At 41.4% G+C, this 20,352-nt stretch overlaps 1 long non-coding RNA gene across 1 annotated transcript in view; it reads left to right on the top strand.

Annotated features, from left to right (window-relative positions):
* Nucleotides 1-12,042: 12,042 nt before the first annotated feature.
* The window catches only part of LOC118550606 (uncharacterized), a 110,024-nt gene continuing 101,714 nt past the window's right edge, over nucleotides 12,043-20,352 (top strand). The window contains exons 1-3 of the long non-coding RNA XR_004924659.2: nucleotides 12,043-12,164; nucleotides 12,256-12,518; nucleotides 12,667-12,821. This is a non-coding gene — a long non-coding RNA (uncharacterized LOC118550606). The remainder of the gene's footprint in view (nucleotides 12,165-12,255; nucleotides 12,519-12,666; nucleotides 12,822-20,352) is intronic.

Raw genomic sequence — 20,352 nt, forward strand, 5'->3', positions numbered from 1 at the left:
CCCAGCGCGTGACGCGGCTCGGTCTCAACTTGTCCCAGGGCCGCTAGGGCCTGCTTCAGTGGGCGTGGGGATAGCGCTGAGGGGGGCAAGGCGGCGGGGTAGGGAGCCAACCTGGGGACCCAGATCAAGTCATTACCCCGAATTCAGGAGGTCGGCGGGTGGTTCACGAAAGGAAGCTTACAGGGAGCCCCAAATGAGTTTTCAGCATCGCTCTGCTTGTCCTTTAGTTCTGGAGTTTTTGGTTAAAATCTCCCATAGGTTTCGGCGCCTGGGTGGCTCAGATGGTTAAGCATCTGCCTTTGGCTCGGGTCATGATCCCAGAGTCCGGGGATCGAGTCCCGCATCGGGCTCCCTGCTCAGCGGGGAGCCTGCTTCTCCCTCTGCCCCCCTCTCTCTCTCTCTCTCTGTCTCTTATGAATAAATAAATAAAATCTTAAAAAAAAGAATTCTTTCTAGGAAAAAAAAAAAATCTCCCGTAGGTTTGAGAACAATATAATCTAGTCTAGTGGTTCCTGTTTATTCCAAGCAAAGGTGGGGCGGGTGGAGGATGCAGGATGGGATCCCTCTGGGTTTGGGAAGAATCTGGAGTGGACTGGAAATCCCCCAAATACGGGACGCGATGGGCAAGACCCAAATCCTTAGAAGGAAAGGGGACAGACTGGATGGGTGTACAGAGAAGACGTGGCATTTTGTAATACTTCTGTCCTGTTTCTCCCCCTTCTTCCCTCTCAAGCCTTTCTCAAAACCAACAGAAACAAATTATCTATAGAAAAATTTGGTTTAATAAAAAGGAGAAAAGCGGCTGAGAAGGGTGGAAACATATTTTCCTACACTCTACATTAGGGATTGATTGTTAGGTCTTTCTCAGTACCCAGTGCTTCTCTTGAGCTATAAGGAATTAATAACACTTAATGTCAGGGTTTAGGTTATGCAGTTGGAAGAAGTGTTTTAGTTGGAGAACAAATATATATACAGTTGACCCTTGAACACTGTGGTTGTTAGGGGCAACGACTCCCCACACAGTTGAAAATCTGCATTATAAACTTTTGAATGGCCAAAACCTTAACTACTAATAGCCTACTGTTGGCCAGGAGCCTTACCAATGACATAGACAGTGGACTAACACATATATTGTATGTTGTGTGTATTATATAATGTATTCTTATCATAAGCTAGAAAAAAGAAAATGTTACTAAGACAATCATAATGAAGAGAAAATAAATTTACAGTATCCTAGGGTATTTATCAAAAAAAATTTGGATGTAACTGAATTCCACATTTCAAACCTGTGTTTTTCAAGGGTCAACTGTATGTAGAGATGTAAGGAAATTAATTCAGAAATGTTTCTAAAATTTTCTTTTTTTAATTGCCTAAGAAACACTCATTGTAGAAAGTTTATTTTGGAAAATGAACACCCCTGTCCTCTCCCTCCTCTTTTCTAAGGATATCTTTATATATATATATATATTTTTTTTTTTCTTTTTACAGAAATGGAGTCATAGTGCATGTCAATTTGTACTTAGTTAAAATTAAATTGATAATCTTCATAGAAGCAAAATCAGACAAATATTTTTAAAAGTCAACTTCTTACAAATTTCATTTTATGTCCTTTGAAAAGTAGAGTCCTTTTCATCTCACACACAGCTAGGGCCCAAAGTTCTCAGGTGGTTACGAAAGTGTACTGCATATGGCTGGACTTTGGGTTTTTGTTTTATCCTTAAAAAAAAAAAAAAAAGTAATCATGGTGGTCCATACAAGTGTTATCCACATGTGGAAATAAATGAAGACCACCCACATGATACAAAAAGGAGACAATTCAAAAACAGAGTGAGGAAAAGCTTTAATTATGAAAAAAGAGGTAGGCTTCTGTAAGAGGCTGTTGTCATTGGGAAGCTGGAGGATGAATAACTAGAAATGGAACCTCATTTATGTGATTGGTTTGGGGAGAATATTTGGATTTCTCTGGTTTGTCCTGGGTTGGAAGTGGAGGCAAAGATAAATTGATAGCCATTCAGCAAGTCCTGAGAGGTTGCCTGAGAGGTTTCTTTTGTGGGTCAGAGTTCTTTGTCATGTAAAGTCTGGCCATTGTTTGCTTGTTTACTCAGTCAATCACAAGAAATCTAAATTATTCTAGTACGTGGGTTTTACAGCTGCCCTGGGGTCACAGCTCCATAAGATTGCACAGGGTGGAAAAACCTGCTACGGTGTGAATGTCTGCACCTTAGGCAATAGTCTGGCGGGAGGCTGCCTGCCAGGTGCGGCTCCAAAGAACGGCATCACCTTTGCTTGTTGGAATGTGATACAAATCAATGGAGGATAAAATGGTCTCTATTGCAAATATGCTCAAAACCTAAAATTAAATCAAGAAAAATCTAAATTCGGGAGAAGTATAGGAGAAAGCCATTTAAGCAAGAGAGTGGAAGATACTGCTCCAACTCATAACCTGTGCTTATACATAATCTGTTAAAGAATGCATTACAAAAATGTATATTACTAACCATTGTGTTCCTTTTCTTCTATTGCTATTCTTTTGCAAAATAACTTAGATGGGTGCTAATATTAAAATAGTCACATTTTAGTCAAGCAACCAAGACTTAGCTCTGCCTTTGATAAAATTCAGTTGTCAGAATTTCCCAATTCTTATTTAAAATGCAGTCTCTGTAAAAGTATATTCTCATGTGCCTGTCTAGATTTCTTTGGCTCACCAGTGGATATAATTCTTTACCTCATCTCTGGAAGTTTTAAACAATGGGGCAATGAGCAAATCCAAAGTAATGTTATTCAAGACCCTGGGGCCACTTAACACCTCTCCCCAAAATAACAACCTCTCCAATTTGTTTCAATTCAATGAGCCAAGATTTATTTTTAAAAACATTGTCCAGACAACTGTCCATTTGTAAAATGATTTATTATAATTTATAATTTTATGAAAAAGAGGCTGTTTATGATTAGATGTTCATATGAAGCCACTTTTGAAATAATTTTTCTTTTCTTTTTTTTTTTGAGCTACTGTAACCTTGTCTTTCCTATACGATTAAATAGCCAATTCCTTAAGTAAATCAATTAACAAGAATTAATTAAACTTTTCCTTTGTGTTCATTGTCCTCTCCTGGTGTAGTTTGTGTATTTACTTAGACACATGCTGTTTGTAACTTAACTAACAGCTTTACTGAAGCTCAGCCTTTCCATTTTAAAATCTGAGATTAACTACAATAATCTTGATTTTACAGCATATGAGCACAGCCATGACCAATATCATTGAAATGAGATTATGGCAAAGCATCTTGATGTAGTGGGTAACAAAAGAGCTGACCTTGGGGGATTTTCCCCACCACCAAGACTATAATCCACAAACTCTCCTTTGGTTGCCAGAGGATCTTTTCCTCAAATCTGAAAAAAAAACAGTCTTTTCATGAAACAAGATGTATCAGTTTCTTTTTTTTTTTTAAGATAATTATTCTTTTTTTTTAAGGTTTTTATTTATTTATTTGATAGAGAGACAGCGAGAGCAGGAACACAAGCAGGAGTGGCAGAGGGAGAAGCAGGCTTCCTGCTGAGCAGGGAGCCCGGTGTGGGGCTTGATCCCAGGACCCTGGGATCATGACCTGAGCTGGAGGCAGACACTTAAAGACTGAGCCACCCAAGCGCCCCGAGATATATCAGTTTCTTATGGCTGCTGTAACACATTTCCACAAAGCTGGTGGCTTAAAACAACAGGAATTTGTTCTCTCACAGTTGTGGAGGGCAGAAGTACAGAATCGCATCACGTGGGTTGAAAACCGGGGTGCCTGGGTGGCTCAGTCGTTAAGCCTCTGCCTTTGGCTCAGGTCATGATCCCAGGGTCCTGGGATCAAGCCCCGCATAGGGCTCCCTGCTCCATAGGAAGCCTGCTTCTCCCTCTCCCACCCCCTCCCCCTTGTGTTCCCTCTCTCGCTGTGTCTCTCTCTGTCAAATAAATAAATAAAATCTTTAAAAAAGAAAGAAAGAAAGAAAACCGGTTGTCCTAGGACTGTGCCCCCTCTGGAGGCTCTAGGGGAGAACCTGTTCTCTTCCAGCTTTAGCCATTCCTTGGCTTGGCTTGTGGCACATAACCCAATCTCCGCCTCTGTGGTCACATTGCCTTCTCCTCTTTTGTCTGTGTCAAATTTCCCTCCACCTCCCTCTTATAAGAACCCCTGTGATGGCATTTAGAGCCTATCCAGATAATCCCTGTCAAAATCCTTAATCACATTTGCGAAATCTTTGCCACGGTAAGGTAACATTTACAGGTTCCAAGAATTAAGATCTGATATCTTTGGGGGCCATTATTTAGTCAACTGCAACATGGCATAAATAAAAACTAGTTTCTTGACAAGGCTGATCAAAACTTTGTGTTTAACATCTTTAGACTGGCTTGACTAGGACAGCTAGGCCCTAAACTCTATGTGAACTTCCCACACTAAATTTGCTCATGTCCCTTACTACAGACATTTCCTGCCTTGACCCTCCTGGTAGTGCAATGTTTGATACAGTTTGTTACGTTTCCAGACTCCCCCACAGCAGTTTTTATTACCTCTTCCTTCCCTAGCCCCCCTTACTCTTTCCACAGCCACCTATTCCAGGGTCTCTGCATATAAAAGCATTGCTCACCCATCCCTTCCTGAAGACATTTCTGGTTTGAGCTTTGAACATCTCCCTAGGGCAATTGTCCCCATTAATAGTCTTTCCTTACAAATGTAGGTTCTTGCATTTTTTCCCCCTGACACCCTGAATCATTTTGGTAAGATCCCCTCCCTATGGTAATATCATTTGTGCTATTAAGAGTCAGCTTGCACATACATCTGCCAGGGGTTTGTTCCACAGGAAAGGCATCTCCATATGAGAGTACGCATTACTCCTGGAAACTAAAGTATTACTAGAAAAGATTCTTGCAATGATGATAATTGTGATGATGATAGTGACCACGATGAGGAGAGCAACAGCTAAATAACATGTAGGTGCCAGGCACTGTTCTGAGCATGTTCTAGCTGCTCTGTCATTTATTCTTTACAACAGCCCTGTGACAGTGATTCTCAAACATTTTTTTTTTAAGATTTTACTTTATTTATTTATTCATGAGAGAGAGAGAGTGAGGCAGAGGGAGAAGCAGGCTCCCCGCTGAGCAGGGAGCCTGATGCGGGACTCGATCCCAAGACCCTGGGATCATGACCTGAGCAGAAGGAAGACGCTTAACCATCTGAGCCACCCAGGCACCTACAAACTTGAGTGAGTATCTGAATTACCTGCAGGTTTGTGAAAACTGATTGCTGACCTCCATCCCCCGAGTTTCTGATGCAGTGGGTCTGGCAGGGGTTCGAGAATTTGCTTCTCTAACAAATTCCCTAGCAGTGCTGACTCCACTGGTCAGAGGACCCACTTTGAGAACCCCTGCCCTAGGAGATGAGTGCTATTGTACACCCCATTTTATAGATGAAGGTGGTCACAGCATGGGGTGTGCAAAATCAAGGGTGATTCAGGTTCCTCTCTAGAGTGAAGAAAGAGCTTAAATGTACTTTAGGACAGCAGGGTTTAGAAAAGGAAGCTGGGCTTTGGGGCACATTGCCCTCTTCCCTCAGCCCTAGCCCCCATCAGTTACTTGGCAAACTGGACTCTGGGTGCCAGGGGGCAGCAGGAGAAGTGGAAAGTGAGCACAGAGGCCATAGTGAGATAAAGTGTCAAAGCTCCCTAGGGCCAGGCTCTCCACTTGGACTTCAGTGTAGGTTTACCTGGCATCAGGCTGAAAGGAGGGGAAGACAGGTGAGCCATGCAGAAGGCATTGCTGCCCTCACTGGGCTGGGCCTCCACATCTTCCTGCCCAGCCAGCTTCCAGGAAGACATTTTGCCCTGTACCTCCTGGGTGTTTCCTTACTTGATCATTTCTCGAAAACAAAAGCTCTGTTACCTTAGCTGTGATCAATTCATTGTCAGATTTTAAGCCTACCTCTGATGACAATGCTTCAGTGACTCAATGGCTTTCAGAAGCTAATGTATTAAAAAAGTGAGGTTCATTCATTCACTAATTCTAGAAACACACATAGAAAAAAACCATTCTTTTTTAAAAAAATTTGAGACCATAAAAAGGAAATAAAACTGTGCAATCAAACATTCCTAATTCCCTATATGATTCCCTCAAAACCAAAACCAGGGAAATTTTTTCAAGAGAAGCTTTGGTAATTTTGCTGAGTCACTGACTCCACTCTGGTAATTTACGTTTGTTTTCTCTTGTGTGTGTGTGTTCCCTCTCTACCCTCCCCCATCCACCACCGCACCAACCAACCGTTGCTGCCTTCTTATCTTGGTTTCATTGTCCTCAAAGCAGACCTGTAACTGTGGTCTTGAGTACATCTAAACTTTATCCTCAAATCCATAGCATCCACTGAAGAACCAAGCTTTTAGTTTTGAGAACTCACTCACCCTGTGAATAAGGAATCTGGGGCGCCTGGGTGGCTCAGTTGGGTAAGCCTTTGTCTTCAGCTCAGGTCATGATCCTGGAGTCCCGGAATCGAGCCCCACATCAGGCTCCCTGCTCAGCGGGGAGTCTGCTTCTCCCTCTGCCCCTCACCCTGCTCCGTGCTCTGCCTCTCTCTCAAATATATAAATAAAATCTTAAAAAAAAAAATAAGGAGGGCGCCTGGGTGGCTCAGTTGGTTGAGCGACTGCCTTCGGCTCAGGTCATGATCCTGGAGTCCCGGGATCGAGTCCCGCATCGGGCTCCCTGCTCAGCGGGGAGTCTGCTTCTCCCTCTGCCCTTCACCCTGCTCGTGCTCTCTCTCTATCTCATTCTCTCTCTCAAATAAATAAATAAAATCTTTAAAAAAAAATAAGGAATCTGATTTTTCTTCAAGATGCTGCTAACATGGTCAGATGAACTAGCATGTAAGAGTTCAGTATAGAATAGACAGTTCTGATCCAACGAAGCAACAACTACTTCTTTTAAAGTGCGTTTTATTATTAACAGAATCCTGTGCCCAGATGATGTTCTTTTACACTAGGAGGATAAATCAGGCACACTGCTGAATGCCCAGCTCTGCCCAGCGTGTAGCCCCACTGCACACTGAATTAGTATGGCTTGGAGACTGGTTGTCCTGCCTGAGTGTTTCCCTGCCCATCATCCCAGGTTTCTCATCCAGGGAACAAGATCACACAAGGTGGTGATTCCAGAGCTAATTAGCATCTACACTGTGGCTATGGCATGTGCGTGTCTTCTAAATCTACCCACCACTCTGCACAGTGCCCTACCCCACGGCAAACACTTTCCCAGTTTGTAAATTTCATGGGCTCAGTGCAGAAGTTATTGAGCCCTCTCAAATAAATAAATAAATAAAGACAGTTGGGAGCCTCCTGGAGGAACATTATACTTGGGCTGCCTCAAGTATTTGTCAATGGGCTGCAGATTATAAGGATGTTTAATTTTATCTACATTTCCTTCTGGAAGTTAGGTTATTGATAAGAATGCTTTTTTCTTATAAATCACTAAGACATTTGTAAACTGAGGGAGACTCATGTCTTGCAGGACTATAATCTCTATAAAGTTAACCATTTGTTTCTCCCTCCCTTAGCTTTAGGGCAGCCAGGGGTGCCTGACGAATATCACACAGATCCCACCCGGGAGTTGGGGGGAGGGGGTTGTGGGGTGTCAGCTTGTGCTTTGTCCTCAGCTTGCCTTCTGCTCCCCCATCAGCTGGATTCAGGAAATGATGTTTTGCCATTCATTCATTTTATGAACCCTTACTGAGTTCCTTTTATGTCAGGTCCTGTGCTGAGGAATCAAAGATGAACAAACACTGATACACTCCCTGCACTGGGGAAGCTTACATCCAATGAAGCAGTAGGTATGAATCGAATATTACCTTTGGATAATATATAGACTTGGGCTTTCTTTCTTTGCCATTGACCTAAAAATCTTGGCAGTTTCTCATCTTGTGGGTCCCCAAGTAGTGAGGTTTCCATGTAGCCATCCCATCCCCCTGATAGCAGGAGACTGAGAAACTGTAACAGCCTCCTCTCCTCCAGATTTCATCAGGAAAAAGAGAAGTCCCAAAAGACAAGGCTGCACAGTATTCTCCATCATGGATCAAATGTGCCTGGTTGATTCAGGTATTTCTGCTCAAACTCTAGGACCCATCATCTGTCACCTGGTTCAGCTCTAGCTCATTCTATTGTGACCTGCTGTCTGGTCTCTATTTTCAAGAAGTCGACTCATTGCACCATTGATCCTATCTGCCTCTCTGCCCAAAGAGTCCCTGTGGTGACCTCACTATTAACTTTTTCAGGCCCTCCTGTGTTCACAGAGAAAACAAGGATTGGTAGAGAACAGGCAGAGGCATGTGGTGCAAACTTTGAAGTTTTAACCAAAACAACATTAGTAGCTTAGAGTTGTTTCTCAGGAGGCAAAATGTTCATCTGAACAGAATGGGCACGAAATCCATCCCCTGCCCACCACCAAAGGAATTGGTAAAATGTCTAGGATCATAAATGGTATCAAATAATATAAACTCTTCTATTTTAGGTTTAATACTATAGCATAGATATCTTTCCATGACAGTACATAGAGCATTCCAGTGTTCACCCATACCATAATGACTTTAATACTTTAGTATTTTCCTTTTCTCTTATTGATGAACATTTAGATTTTTTTGGTTTTTCATTTACAAACACTACTGCAAAAAAAACCAACAAAAACAAAACTAAACAAAAAAAACAAAAAGCAAACACTACTGCAATGAATATTTTTGCACATGTATCTTTTTTTCTTTTAGAGAGGGGAAGAGAGAGAGAGAGGTGGGAGGAGGGACAGAGGGAGAGGGAAAGAGAGAGTCTCAAGCAGGCTCCATGCCGAGCACAAGCTGACATGGGGCTTGATCTCACAACCCTGAGATCATGACCTGAGCTGAAATCAAGAGGCAGACACTTAACTGACTGAGCCACCCAGGTGCCCCTTGCACATGTGTCTTTATGAGTGTGTGCAAATATTATAAAACTAACTTCTGAAAATGGAACTACTTGCTGAAGAAAGTTATTCCAATGTGTATTCCCACCAGTAGTAAATGAAAATGTCCATTTCCTCAGAATTTGTAAACCATCTCATTTATAAGCAAAATGTGATCTAATTGCTGTTTTATAACATTGAGAACCCAATGTGCCAGAGACTTTTTTTTTTAAAGATTTTATTTATTTATTTGACAGAGAAAGAGAGAGCACAAGCAAGGGGAACGGCAGGCAGAGGGAGAAGCAGGCTCCCCGCTGAGCAAGGAGCCTGATGTGGGGCTCCATCCCAGGACCCCGGGATCATGACCTGAGCCGAAGGCAGATGCTTAACCGACTGAGCCACCCGGGCACTCCTGTTCGAGAGACTTTACATACACAGTAGGAACGGATTTAATTTAGTTATTCCTCACAACAATCATGTGAGGTAAGAATTGTTAACCATTTTACAATTTTAAAAACAAAGTGTGAGATAGCTGTGTGCCCTTAGGTAAATGATTTAAGTACTCTGTGCTTCCATTCCCCTAGTGGAAAAATAGAAGTGGTAGTATCCTCTTTATTATATGGAGGTGATGGTCTGTTTTATGTGCCAATCTGGATCAGCTACTGTCCCTAGTTATTCAATTAAACACTAACCCAGGTGTTGGCTGTGCTGATAAAAGTCCCTATCAGTTGACTTTAAATAGGGGAAATGATCCTAGATAGCCTAGGTGGACCTGATAGGCAATCAGTTGAAAGATCTTAAGAGCAGAGCTGAGTCCGTCTTGAATAAAAAGAAATCCCATCTGTGGGCTTAGTTGTGCCAGAGAGTTGTAGCATGTTTCCCTTGATGGCCTGCCCCACACATTTTGGACTTGCCTAGCCAGCCCCACAATTGCGGAACTAATTCTTCACAATAAATCTCTTACTATATATACCTCTTACTGGTTCTGCCTCTCTGGTTGAACACAATGGGGTGTGTTAAGAATTAAAAGTACTATATAGCTGAAAAGTATCTTATGGTGCCTGTGAGTGGTGTGATGACATTTGTAAATGTAAATGTAAATGTAAATGGTACATTCACAGTTTCAATGTGCTGGGGAGGATGGCAGAATACAAAGAAATCTGAAAAGACCGGGTGCTGGGGTGTGGTTCTACCACTAGCAGGCTGTGTCATTTTGAATAAGTGACATAATCTCTCTGTGGACTTTCATTTCCTTACTTATTTGACGTAAAAGGAAGAAGTTACACCAGATGGTCTCTAAAGACTTTTTCAGGCTAAAAAGTCTAAAATTACGAGTTTGCTTTTTATACAAGTAGGCTTTAAAATCATTTTATTGTCGACTTTTAGGTATCATTTACAAACAATAAAATTTGTCAATTTTAAGTGGATGAGTTTTTTTTTTTTTAAGATTTTATTTATTTATTTGACAGAGAGATAGCACAAGTAGGCAGAGAGGCAGACAGAGGGAGAAGGAGAAGCAGGCTCCCTGCAGAGCAGGGAGCCCGACGTGAGGCTCGATCCCAGGACCCTGGGATCATGACCTGAGCCAAAGGCAGCCACTTAACTGACTGAGCCACCCAGGCGCCCCTTAAGTGGATGAGTTTTAACAAATGAATCCAGTAGTGTAACCACTGCATCACCCCACAAAGTTCCCTTCCTGCCTCTTGCCACCCATCCCCTCCCTGCAGCCTGCACTTGGCAGTCACGGCTTTGTGCCACCATAGCTTTCATATAAATGGCTCATACCGTCTATATTCTTTTGTGTCTGGGTTCTTTCACTTAGCACAACACTTTTGAGATTCAGATCTTTGATTATTAGTGTATTTTGTTATAATTTCATATTGCTTATTTGTATTTCTTCTAAAATAGACTGTTTATATCCTTTGCCCATGTTCTATTTGGTCATTGATCTTTTCATTATAAATTTATAGAAGTACATTTTTAAAAAGTCAGTGAATGATATGGAAGTTGACTTTATTTTTTCTAAACCTGCTTGAGTGTCTTCTCCTACCAGATGGCCCACTTGAAACTGATGGCCATACACACTGCCATTTTTCCTCTCTCTGCCCCCTGGAGGTGCTTCCTCCTTTCCACCTGTCAGCTTGCCGTGGAGGTACACATGATGGGCCTGTTTCTCACGTGCCCAATAAGGTGGGGCCTTGGGAGGGAAAGGAGAGGACAGAGCACCTGCTTCTACCCCTGCTCCTTGGCATCCATGTGGGGGGTGGTTTCCCAGTAGCAGAGGTATAGGCCTGGCCCTGCTTATTGTCCCTGAGCCTGTGCCCCCAGCCCTGGGACCAGAGACCCTTCATGGCCAAAGCCTGGATTTGCTGGAACCTGCAGCCAAGCCTCCCTGTATTCCTGTGCACTAGGATGTACCAAGGGGCGAGGGAGGAACTGTCACCTTCATCTCATTCTGGCTCATCATTTGCCATAAACACTCAGGAAGCCTCCACAGGGCAGGGCATTCTCCAAAGTGGCCATTTCCAAATCCTTAGTGAAAAGGGAACCCTGTGCAGGTCTGGGGGCCTGGAGAACAAAAGGGTGATGGGAGAACTACTGGGACAGGCAAGGTCACTCCAGCCCCAGAGGCTGCCGATGCCCCCACAACATCTCCCCTTTCCCAGGCTGCACTGTCCTGTCGGGGTGCCGAGGAAGAGCCCATGTTTCCTGATGCCCCCCACACTGGGCAGCTCGAAGGGCAAGGCTTGATCAACTGCACTGGGACAGATGTGTGCCTGGCTTCCCAGGGAGGTCTTGTAACCTGGCTTCCCAGGGAGGTTAGGTTCTATTAGGTGACATCGTGTGATACCACTTCAGGTGCACCACCTGGTAAGTGGGCTGTCCTGTACCAGTCTCAGTGCCTAACCACCAAGAGCTCAGTCCCTGGGGAAAATACATCTTATTTTCCAAACAGCCCATTGGACACCTAAGGGCACACAACCTGCCTGTCAACTGGGGCTACCCTGTTTTAATCTCCTAGTAAGCTTTGAGTGAGCTTCTCAGACAGGCACTAGTGGACTCTGTTGTTCAGTTTTTTAATTCTGCCTCTATCTAGTACAAGATAGAATGGAAGATATACAGCAGCAAGAAATAATTTGAAATCAGAATGGTGACAATGGCGAAAAATAGTCTTGGTTCAACTCCAGTGCCCACCTCAAATCTCTAATTAAAGCTAGTAAGTAAAAACATTTGTGTAACAGTTCTCTTCTGATAATTTCAAGCATGTTTTTGTTCTAGGTTTTTTGTTTTGTTTGTTTTTTTTATAGAACTCTTTGAAATTCCCATGGCTTAACCTACTGAATCTTCTTTGGAATCTTCAAATTCCCCAAATCTTTAGAGACTTGGTGGTCACTCATTGTAAAAGGATCTTGCAGATTTCAGATTAGTGGTCAGCAAAAGCCATCCCAAACCTTTAGTCTGGTTCTGTGATCCCCAGAGAGACTGGGAACCTTTCTCAGGATCTTCCATGTGGAAAGACCATCTGCTCCATCCTCTGATGCAACACAAATAATCACTGTGAAGCTCAACGGTGAGTTTCAGTGAGTTTATTCTGCCATGTGTGACCCAGGTAGGCTTGGACTTATAGGTATGTTTGTGTTATGTTTCATATTCAAATGCACAGTTCCAGTAGTTTACTTTATAAGTTGTACTCTTTGTCTTCCTTGTACTCTGTCAAGCACCAAGTACAGTGTCATCTCTGTGTGGATGCTCTACAAACTCTAATTGGTAGTGATCAGGATAATGATGTTGACAAATGACTCCACGAAACTGATGAATCATTTGGTGGAAGAGGCTGGGTACAGCAGTTATGTAATGTGGCTTCACCTAACAGGTAATGTTTCATACCTCAGAGCAAGACAAAGTATTTTGCCTGTCAGTGTTACTATTTCCAGTCAGAGCCAAGAAGGCATCTTTGAAGAGAGTAGAACTTTTTCATTTTTTAAGGATTTATTTATTTTAGAGAGAGAAAAAGGGAGAGCATGAGTCGGGGGGAGGGCAGAGGGAGAGAGAGAATCCTCAAGCAGGCTCTCCACTGAGCATGGGCCTTGGTGCAGCCTTGATCCCAGGACCCTGAGCTGAAATCAAGAGTTGGATGCTTAACTCACTGAGCCACCCAGGCATCCCTGAAGAGAGTAGAACTTGTGAATGATCTTGACCCTGTAAGCAGACTCTTAAAGAGATACAGCTTGTTTCCTTTGGTGCAAGCTACGACTAAAACCTGGCTCTCTCATGAGTTGGCAATCAAATAAACAAAAAGATGAAGCAAGAAGTTTGAATCAGCGAATAAAAACAAACTAATTCATATGAATATTATCACTTCAATGGTATTGTTCCTACTCTCCTGTTGAAAGGTCTGGACCTTTTAAAATAAGTTGGTGTGGCATAGACAAGTTTACAGAAAAGTTTTTGATTTGTATAGGAGATTGCTGACATTCAACTATTTTTGACCTTCAAAATGGCAATTTCATGTAGTTCAACTTAATAGAAGATTTAAGAATTCTTTTAATTGGAATGTGTCTATATAAATATAGATAAATACTAAAGCAAAGAAGCAAATTCCTAGTATTTGCTTCCTGGCAAATTCATAATTACTTTCAGTTGATCTTCCTTTATGGGTGTAGGTGAGGCAAAAAAAAAAAAGAAAAAAGCGCTTTATATGTTTTCTAAAAAACTAAGTTTTATCTTAATTATTTTTTTAGTTTTATCTTAATTTTTAAACAAAATTATGTAAACCTAAACTTAACATTTAAAACAAAAAGATTTAGCTAAATATTAGAATTTTGAACATAAGGATTTTTTTTTTTCTACAAAATGCAAAATCTAGTACTTAGATGTATTTCTTTGGATAATCAGACTCTATCATTTTAGATCAGGGGTTGCAAATCCATGGCCAGATCTGACTCATAGACAGATGATATTCAGTCTGCATAATCATTAACACTTTTAAAAAATGTGAATAACATAATCACTCTCCAGTTATCAAAGCACTTATCAACCTCTACTGATTCCCTTTCAGAATTTATTTACATTTTCCTGCAGAGTCCTCCAAAACATTTCAATTTGCTTCTTGGTCTTAGATGACTTGATGTCTCATTACTTTTGCTCCTCTGATGAAAACATTCTGAGTCAAGGAATTAAGAGGGGAAACCCTGTTCCCACCATAGATTCCACTTCATGGTCTGTCTTGTTCTGAGTATGAGCAAAAGAAGACAAAAATACCAGAAGATGCTTACCTTCTCATAATGAAAGAAATGCAAATAAAATAAGCTATCTTTCTATTTTTAATCTCTCAGTTTTGCAAAAATAAAAAGATTGATGATATTTAGGGTTGGTGAGAGTATAGAGAAATGGAAATTTCCTGGTAAACTGATGCAATTTTTCATCAAAAAATTGGAGGTGTTTTTTTAAAAAATGTACATATTGTTTGCCTTTGCAAATCCACTTTATCCTACAAAAATAGTCACATAAGTATGGAGAGTACACATTTCACATATTAGAAGACTTTAATTGTAGCATAGTTTGTAATAGCAAAACAAAAAATAAAAACAAAAAACCCCTGCAAATAACCTAAATATTTATCAGTAAGGAAATGTTTGATTATGGTTACATATGATGGTTTAAAAGAATGAGGGGGCGCTTGCGTGGCTCAGTCCACTAAGCGTCTGACTCTTGGTTTTGGCTCAGGTCATGATCTCAGGGTTGTGAGATCCAAGCTCCACACTGGGCTCCGGGCTGGGCATGGAGTCTGCTTGAGATTCTCTCTCTCCCTCTCCCTCTGCTCCCCCCAACTCCTGCACATGCACTCTGTCTCAAAAAAAAAAAAAAAAGTTTAAAAGAATGAGATGTATCTGTGTATAATAGAAAGGTGTCAAGGATATAACTGAGTGCAAAAAAGCAAACTTCAGAACACTTCATAATATGACTTTATTAAAAAAAAGATAATGGTGTATTTATATTTTGATATGTAGATGTAGGTATATGCATAAAGTCTAGAACAGTGGTACTAAACTTTGCTCATTTGGCAATGTCTACAAACGTTTTTTAATTTCATGACTGGGAAAGGGTACTACTGGCATCTAGTAGGTAGAGGCCAGGGATACTATCAAACACCTTACAGTGCATAGGACAGCTCCTACAACAAAGAATTAACTGGCTCAAAATATGACTAGTGCTGAGGTTGAGAAACCCTGGTCTATGAGAATATGTAGTAAACTGTTGCTAGTAATGATGGGGGGATTAGAAGGTTCTTTTTATGTTATTTTGTATTTTGGTGTATTACATTTCTTTTTTTCCAATGTATTCCTTTGAAATTAAAACAAATGAGAAATACTGGGCCTTAGCTGGGAGAGAATTACAGTTGTAGGAAGGACTTACTCATTTCATTCACAATGATGGTCAGTCCACTTCCAACAGTTGGGAAAATAAGCAATAATTAAAACGTTGAGGCAAAGTAGCTATTTTGGGCAAAGAACTATATATCAGTAGATAACGAATTTGCCCTCTCAGTATTGATTTTGCTCCAGTTATTATTTATTTATTTATCTGTTTTTAAAGATTTTTATTTATTTATTTGACAGAGAGAGAGGGAACACAAGCAGGGGGAGTGGGAGAGGGAGAAACAGGCTTCCCGCGGAGCAGGGAGCCCGACGGGGGACTCGATCCCAGGACCCTGGGATCATGACCTGAGCTGAAGGCAGACACTTAACAACTGAGCCACCCAGGCGCCCCGATTTTGCTCCATCTAGATGGACAGTTTCACATTAGATAGCCAGTGCTTCCTTACCCTGGAGTACCTCTATAAAGCACTCTAGTGTTCTGCTCACATGCTTTCTGCAAGCCCTGCACAAGAATGAGAAATCTCACACACCCATACGGTGGGGAGCTGAGGGCGGCCTCGGGCCAATAGTCACCAGGAACAAAAGCCCTGAGTCCCTCAGCCTTTGTGGAATTGAAATTCTGCCAACAACCATGTGAGTATGACCCAGAATTCTTTCCTAGCCAAGCCTTCAGGTGGCTAAGCCTGTCAGACTCCAGAATTACAGCCTCAGGAGAGGCCCCAGAGCTGAGGAACTGTTAAGCTGTGTCTGGACTCCTTCCCCATAAAAACTGTGAGATAAGAAATGTATGTTGTTTTGAGCCGCTAATTTTGTGGTAATTTGTTATGTAACAATAGATAACTACTAAAGTTGTGAAATTTTACAACTTTTGACAATGAGTCAGAGCCAAAGCAGTGGTCAATCACTGAATTTTCCTTTGCTATGGAAGGCACTGTAATGTCATTCCACTGGCCAAGAGAACTCAGGACAAAGTTCATGGGTTAAAAGGAACCACAGGAAACAAAATCACCTCCATTACAAGTTGGGGCATTTAGGGTGTGTGTATGTTACTGATATAAGCACGATCCTCAAGTGTGTTGGCACTCTAAAATCTTTTAATCTCCCTGCCCAGCAGGGAGTCTGCTTATTCCTCTCTCTGCCCTCCCCCCATGCTCACTGTCTCTCTCAAATAAATAAAAGATTTTAAAAAAATATTAGTAATTCAAAAAGAAATAATAAATAATAATGATAAAATCTTTTAATCTGGTGTGTAGCTATTATCCTGGACTATCACAGAGAACCCAGGGCTGATGGTCCACCAGGCTCCCTTTGGTTTCTAAAAGCTTCCAGGGGAGGAATGCCCTATAGGGAGGGTGCTTCTCTTACCTTTATGAGAAATCAGCTTCTGGGGAGCTAGTCTATTCAAAGTATTTTTTAGTAAGGGACAGGTGGGGCTAGGTAGGGAGAGATAGATAGGGGGCTATGTGATTAGACTCATGGAAATCCCAAAAATGTGGAGGTGTGGGAAAACCAGAGATAAGGGGATAATTTGGACCACCCTACCCTAGGCATGTGGAGTGGGTCCTGTGGGGTGGGTGTCTTTATGATAATCACCTGTGACCAACAAAGAATGACCAGACCCTAAAAAGGAAGTAAGCCATTGAAGGTGTTATCAGTAGAGATGTTAAAAGGATTTAAGTTCCCTGGTTAGCTTTCTACAAAAGACCCCTCTCACTCTTGAGAGCTTTTTCTGTATCTTCACTTAGTAAACTTCTATGGCTTTACTCCCTCTCCATTGTCCCCGAGATTCATTCTTTGACTCGGTGAGATAAGAATCTAGCTCTCCTGCATCATTTTGAGGTGAATCATGTCAGCCTGTTGACGGAAGGACATAAGGTCTAAGGTTTCAAGATTTCAGGAAGGAGTGAGTATTGAGTGCTCTAAAAAAACTGATGCCCCATGGTGTGAGGACTTTTTGCACAGGTGTCCACCTTCGAGGATGTCTTCTTTTTTTTTTTTTAAAGATTTTATTTATTTTATTTGAAGAGAGAGACACAGCGAGAGAGGGAACACAAGCAGGGGGAGTGGCAGAGGGAGAAGCAGGCTTCCCGCCGAGCAGGGAGCCCGATGCGGGGCTCGATCCCAGGACCCTGGGATCACGACCTGAGCCGAAGGCAGACGCTTAACGACTGAGCCACCCAGGCGCCCCAAGGATGTCTTCTTTTAGCCCTAATTTTACTCTCTTGTTTTATTATGAGCCATGATCGTACTTTGAGCTCTTTTAAGGAACACAGATTATTGCTATGATTTTTAATAACACTAATGAAATAGATAATGGTGAGAGATACTACTTTCTGATCATTTACTCTTGTCAGGCATTGTTTTAAGTGACTGGTATAGGATACCTTAGAAAGCATTCCGTAAAAGAACTGTAGTTAATAATAATCATTATCTACCATTTCATGGAGGAGGAAACTGGATTTTATCGGTGAGACATGACTTGCCGAGGATCATGTAGCCATCTGGAGGGGGGGGCAGGGAATAATAACCAAGTGAGGTCAATAAGCAATTTGGTTAGTTCAGAATTGACTGTCTCAGCACAAAATGAAGTCCTGAAACTCACCTATATAATTTTTTAAATCAATCAAGGCATAGTTTATATACTATAATGTGTGCAATTTTCCATGTACTTGGATGAGTTTTGAAAATTTAGACAGCTGTGTAATGACCACCATCTATATTTAGACCTTTCTATCATCCTAAAAGGTCCCCTGATTCCCTACCTAGTCAATCCCCACCTCTACCCCCAGGCAACTGCTAATCCGTCTTCTATCCCTCTAGATTCGTCTTTCTGAGAATTTGGTATAACCACAATCATAGAGTTGTACTCTCTTGTGTCTGGCTTCTTTCTCTCAACATAACCTTTTAAGATTTATCAATACTGTTACATGTATTTGTAGTTCCTTTTCATTGCTATGTGCTACTCCTTTGTATGGTTGTATATTTTATTCATTTTAGGAGGCCAGCATTATCCTAATAGCAAAAACAGACAAAGATATTCCAAGAAAATAAAACTAAAATCACCAAATCACTAAATCATCAATTCACTAAAATTCCTTGTGAATATATACAGGAATCCTCAGTGAAATAACAGTAAATGGAATCCAGAAATACATAAAAAGAATATATGCTGACCAAATGGGGCTATATGCTTTATATATTTATATACTTTATATATATATGTGTGTGGGTATATATATATACTTTATTTTTTAAAAATGATTTAATTTATTTACTTGAGAAAGAGAGCAAGTGAGAAAGAGATAGGGAGAGAGAGAGAGAGGGAGAGAGCTCACGAGTGAAGGGGAGGGGCAGAGGGAGAGGGAGAAGCAGACTCCATGTCGAGCAGGGAGCCCAACGCAGGGCTCCATCCCAGGACCCTAGGATCATGACCTGAGCTGAAGGCAGATGCTTAACTGACTGAGCTACCCAGGCTTAATATAATATATATATTTTAATATTATATATGTATATATATATGTGTATATATATATATATAGCAATTTTGGGTCAACCACAAAATTGAGCAGAAGATAGAAGGTGTAGAGAGTTCCCATATAACCCCCACCATCACACATGCAAGTCTTTCCCACCATCAACATCCTGCACCAGTTTGGTACATTTGTTATAATCCATGGGCCTACATTGACACATCATTATCACCCAAAGTTCATAGTTTACATTAGGGTTCACTCTTGGTGTTGTATATTCTATGGGTTTTGAAAAAACTATAATGACATATATCTATGATTGTATCATACAGAATAGTTTTACTGTCTTAAAATTCCTCTTGCTCCACCTATTCATTCCTCCCTGCCCTCAACCCCCTGGCAACCACTGATCTTTTTACTGTCTCCATAGTTTTGTCTTTTCTAGAATGTCGTATAGTTGAGTTCATATACTTACACAGCCTTTTCAGATTGGTTTCTTTCACTTAGTAATATGAATTGAAGGTTCTCCATGTCTTTCCATGGCTTGAGAGCTCATTTCTTTTTCGTGCTAAATAATCCATTGTCTGGATGTACCACAATTTATTCATTTGCCTACTAAATAACATCTTGGTTGCTTCCAAGTTTTGGTAATTATGAATAAAACTGCCATAAACATCCATGTGCAGGTTTTTGTGTGGGCGTAAGTTTTTAAATTGTTGGGTAAATGCCAAATAGCTCAATTGCCACATGGTATGGTAAGAATATATTTAGTTTTGTCAGAAACTGCCAAAATCTCTTTCAAAGTGGTTGTACTATTTTGCATTCCTACCAGTGTAGCCAAACTAACGAGTTCACTCTTTGGTGAGTCAGAAACTGCACCGGGTTGAGTGGCACAAAGAAAACTTTATCTGCAGCAAGTAAGGAGATCATGGGGAATGGCTTCCAAAGCCATGACTCCCCAAGCAAGGGTGGATGGGTTCCTTTTATTTAGGGTTAGGATGAATATTTAGGTAGAGAAGGCTTGTCATCATATGTAGAGGTGGGCATAAGGTCACACATGCGCCTTAAGGAAACGTGCCTATGCACACATTGAATGTTATGTAAGTGAGGCTTGTGTTCCTCCTTGGGCTGAGATGTTAGTATTAGAATGAGGTGAAAGTAGTTGTCAGTCATTCTAGAGGTCACTCCATCATCCATCTACACAGGCGTGAGTCAGGGGTTAAGCTCAAGTTGATCTGGGTGGTCTGGGCCAGCTGGAGGTCTGGTCAGGGCAGTCGCTATCACTCGAGGGGGCAGTTTCACTTTACATCCACCTGAGTTAAGAGACTAAACTGGAAAGAAGAGCTTAAGGAAAAATGTGGGACAGCATCGGTGAGTACCAGCAGGCAGGCAGTAAAGTCAGGTCTTGGGGTCTAGCAGGTAACACCAGCAATGAATGAGAGTTCCTGTTGATCCAGAATTTGATGGTGTTAGTATTCTGGATTTTGGCCATTCTAATAGATGTGTAGTGGTATCTCACTGTAGCTTTAATTTGCATTTCCCTGATGACATGATG

This window comes from Halichoerus grypus, chromosome 14 (genome assembly GCF_964656455.1).
Source record: "Halichoerus grypus chromosome 14, mHalGry1.hap1.1, whole genome shotgun sequence".
NCBI classification, from domain to species: Eukaryota; Metazoa; Chordata; class Mammalia; order Carnivora; family Phocidae; genus Halichoerus; species Halichoerus grypus.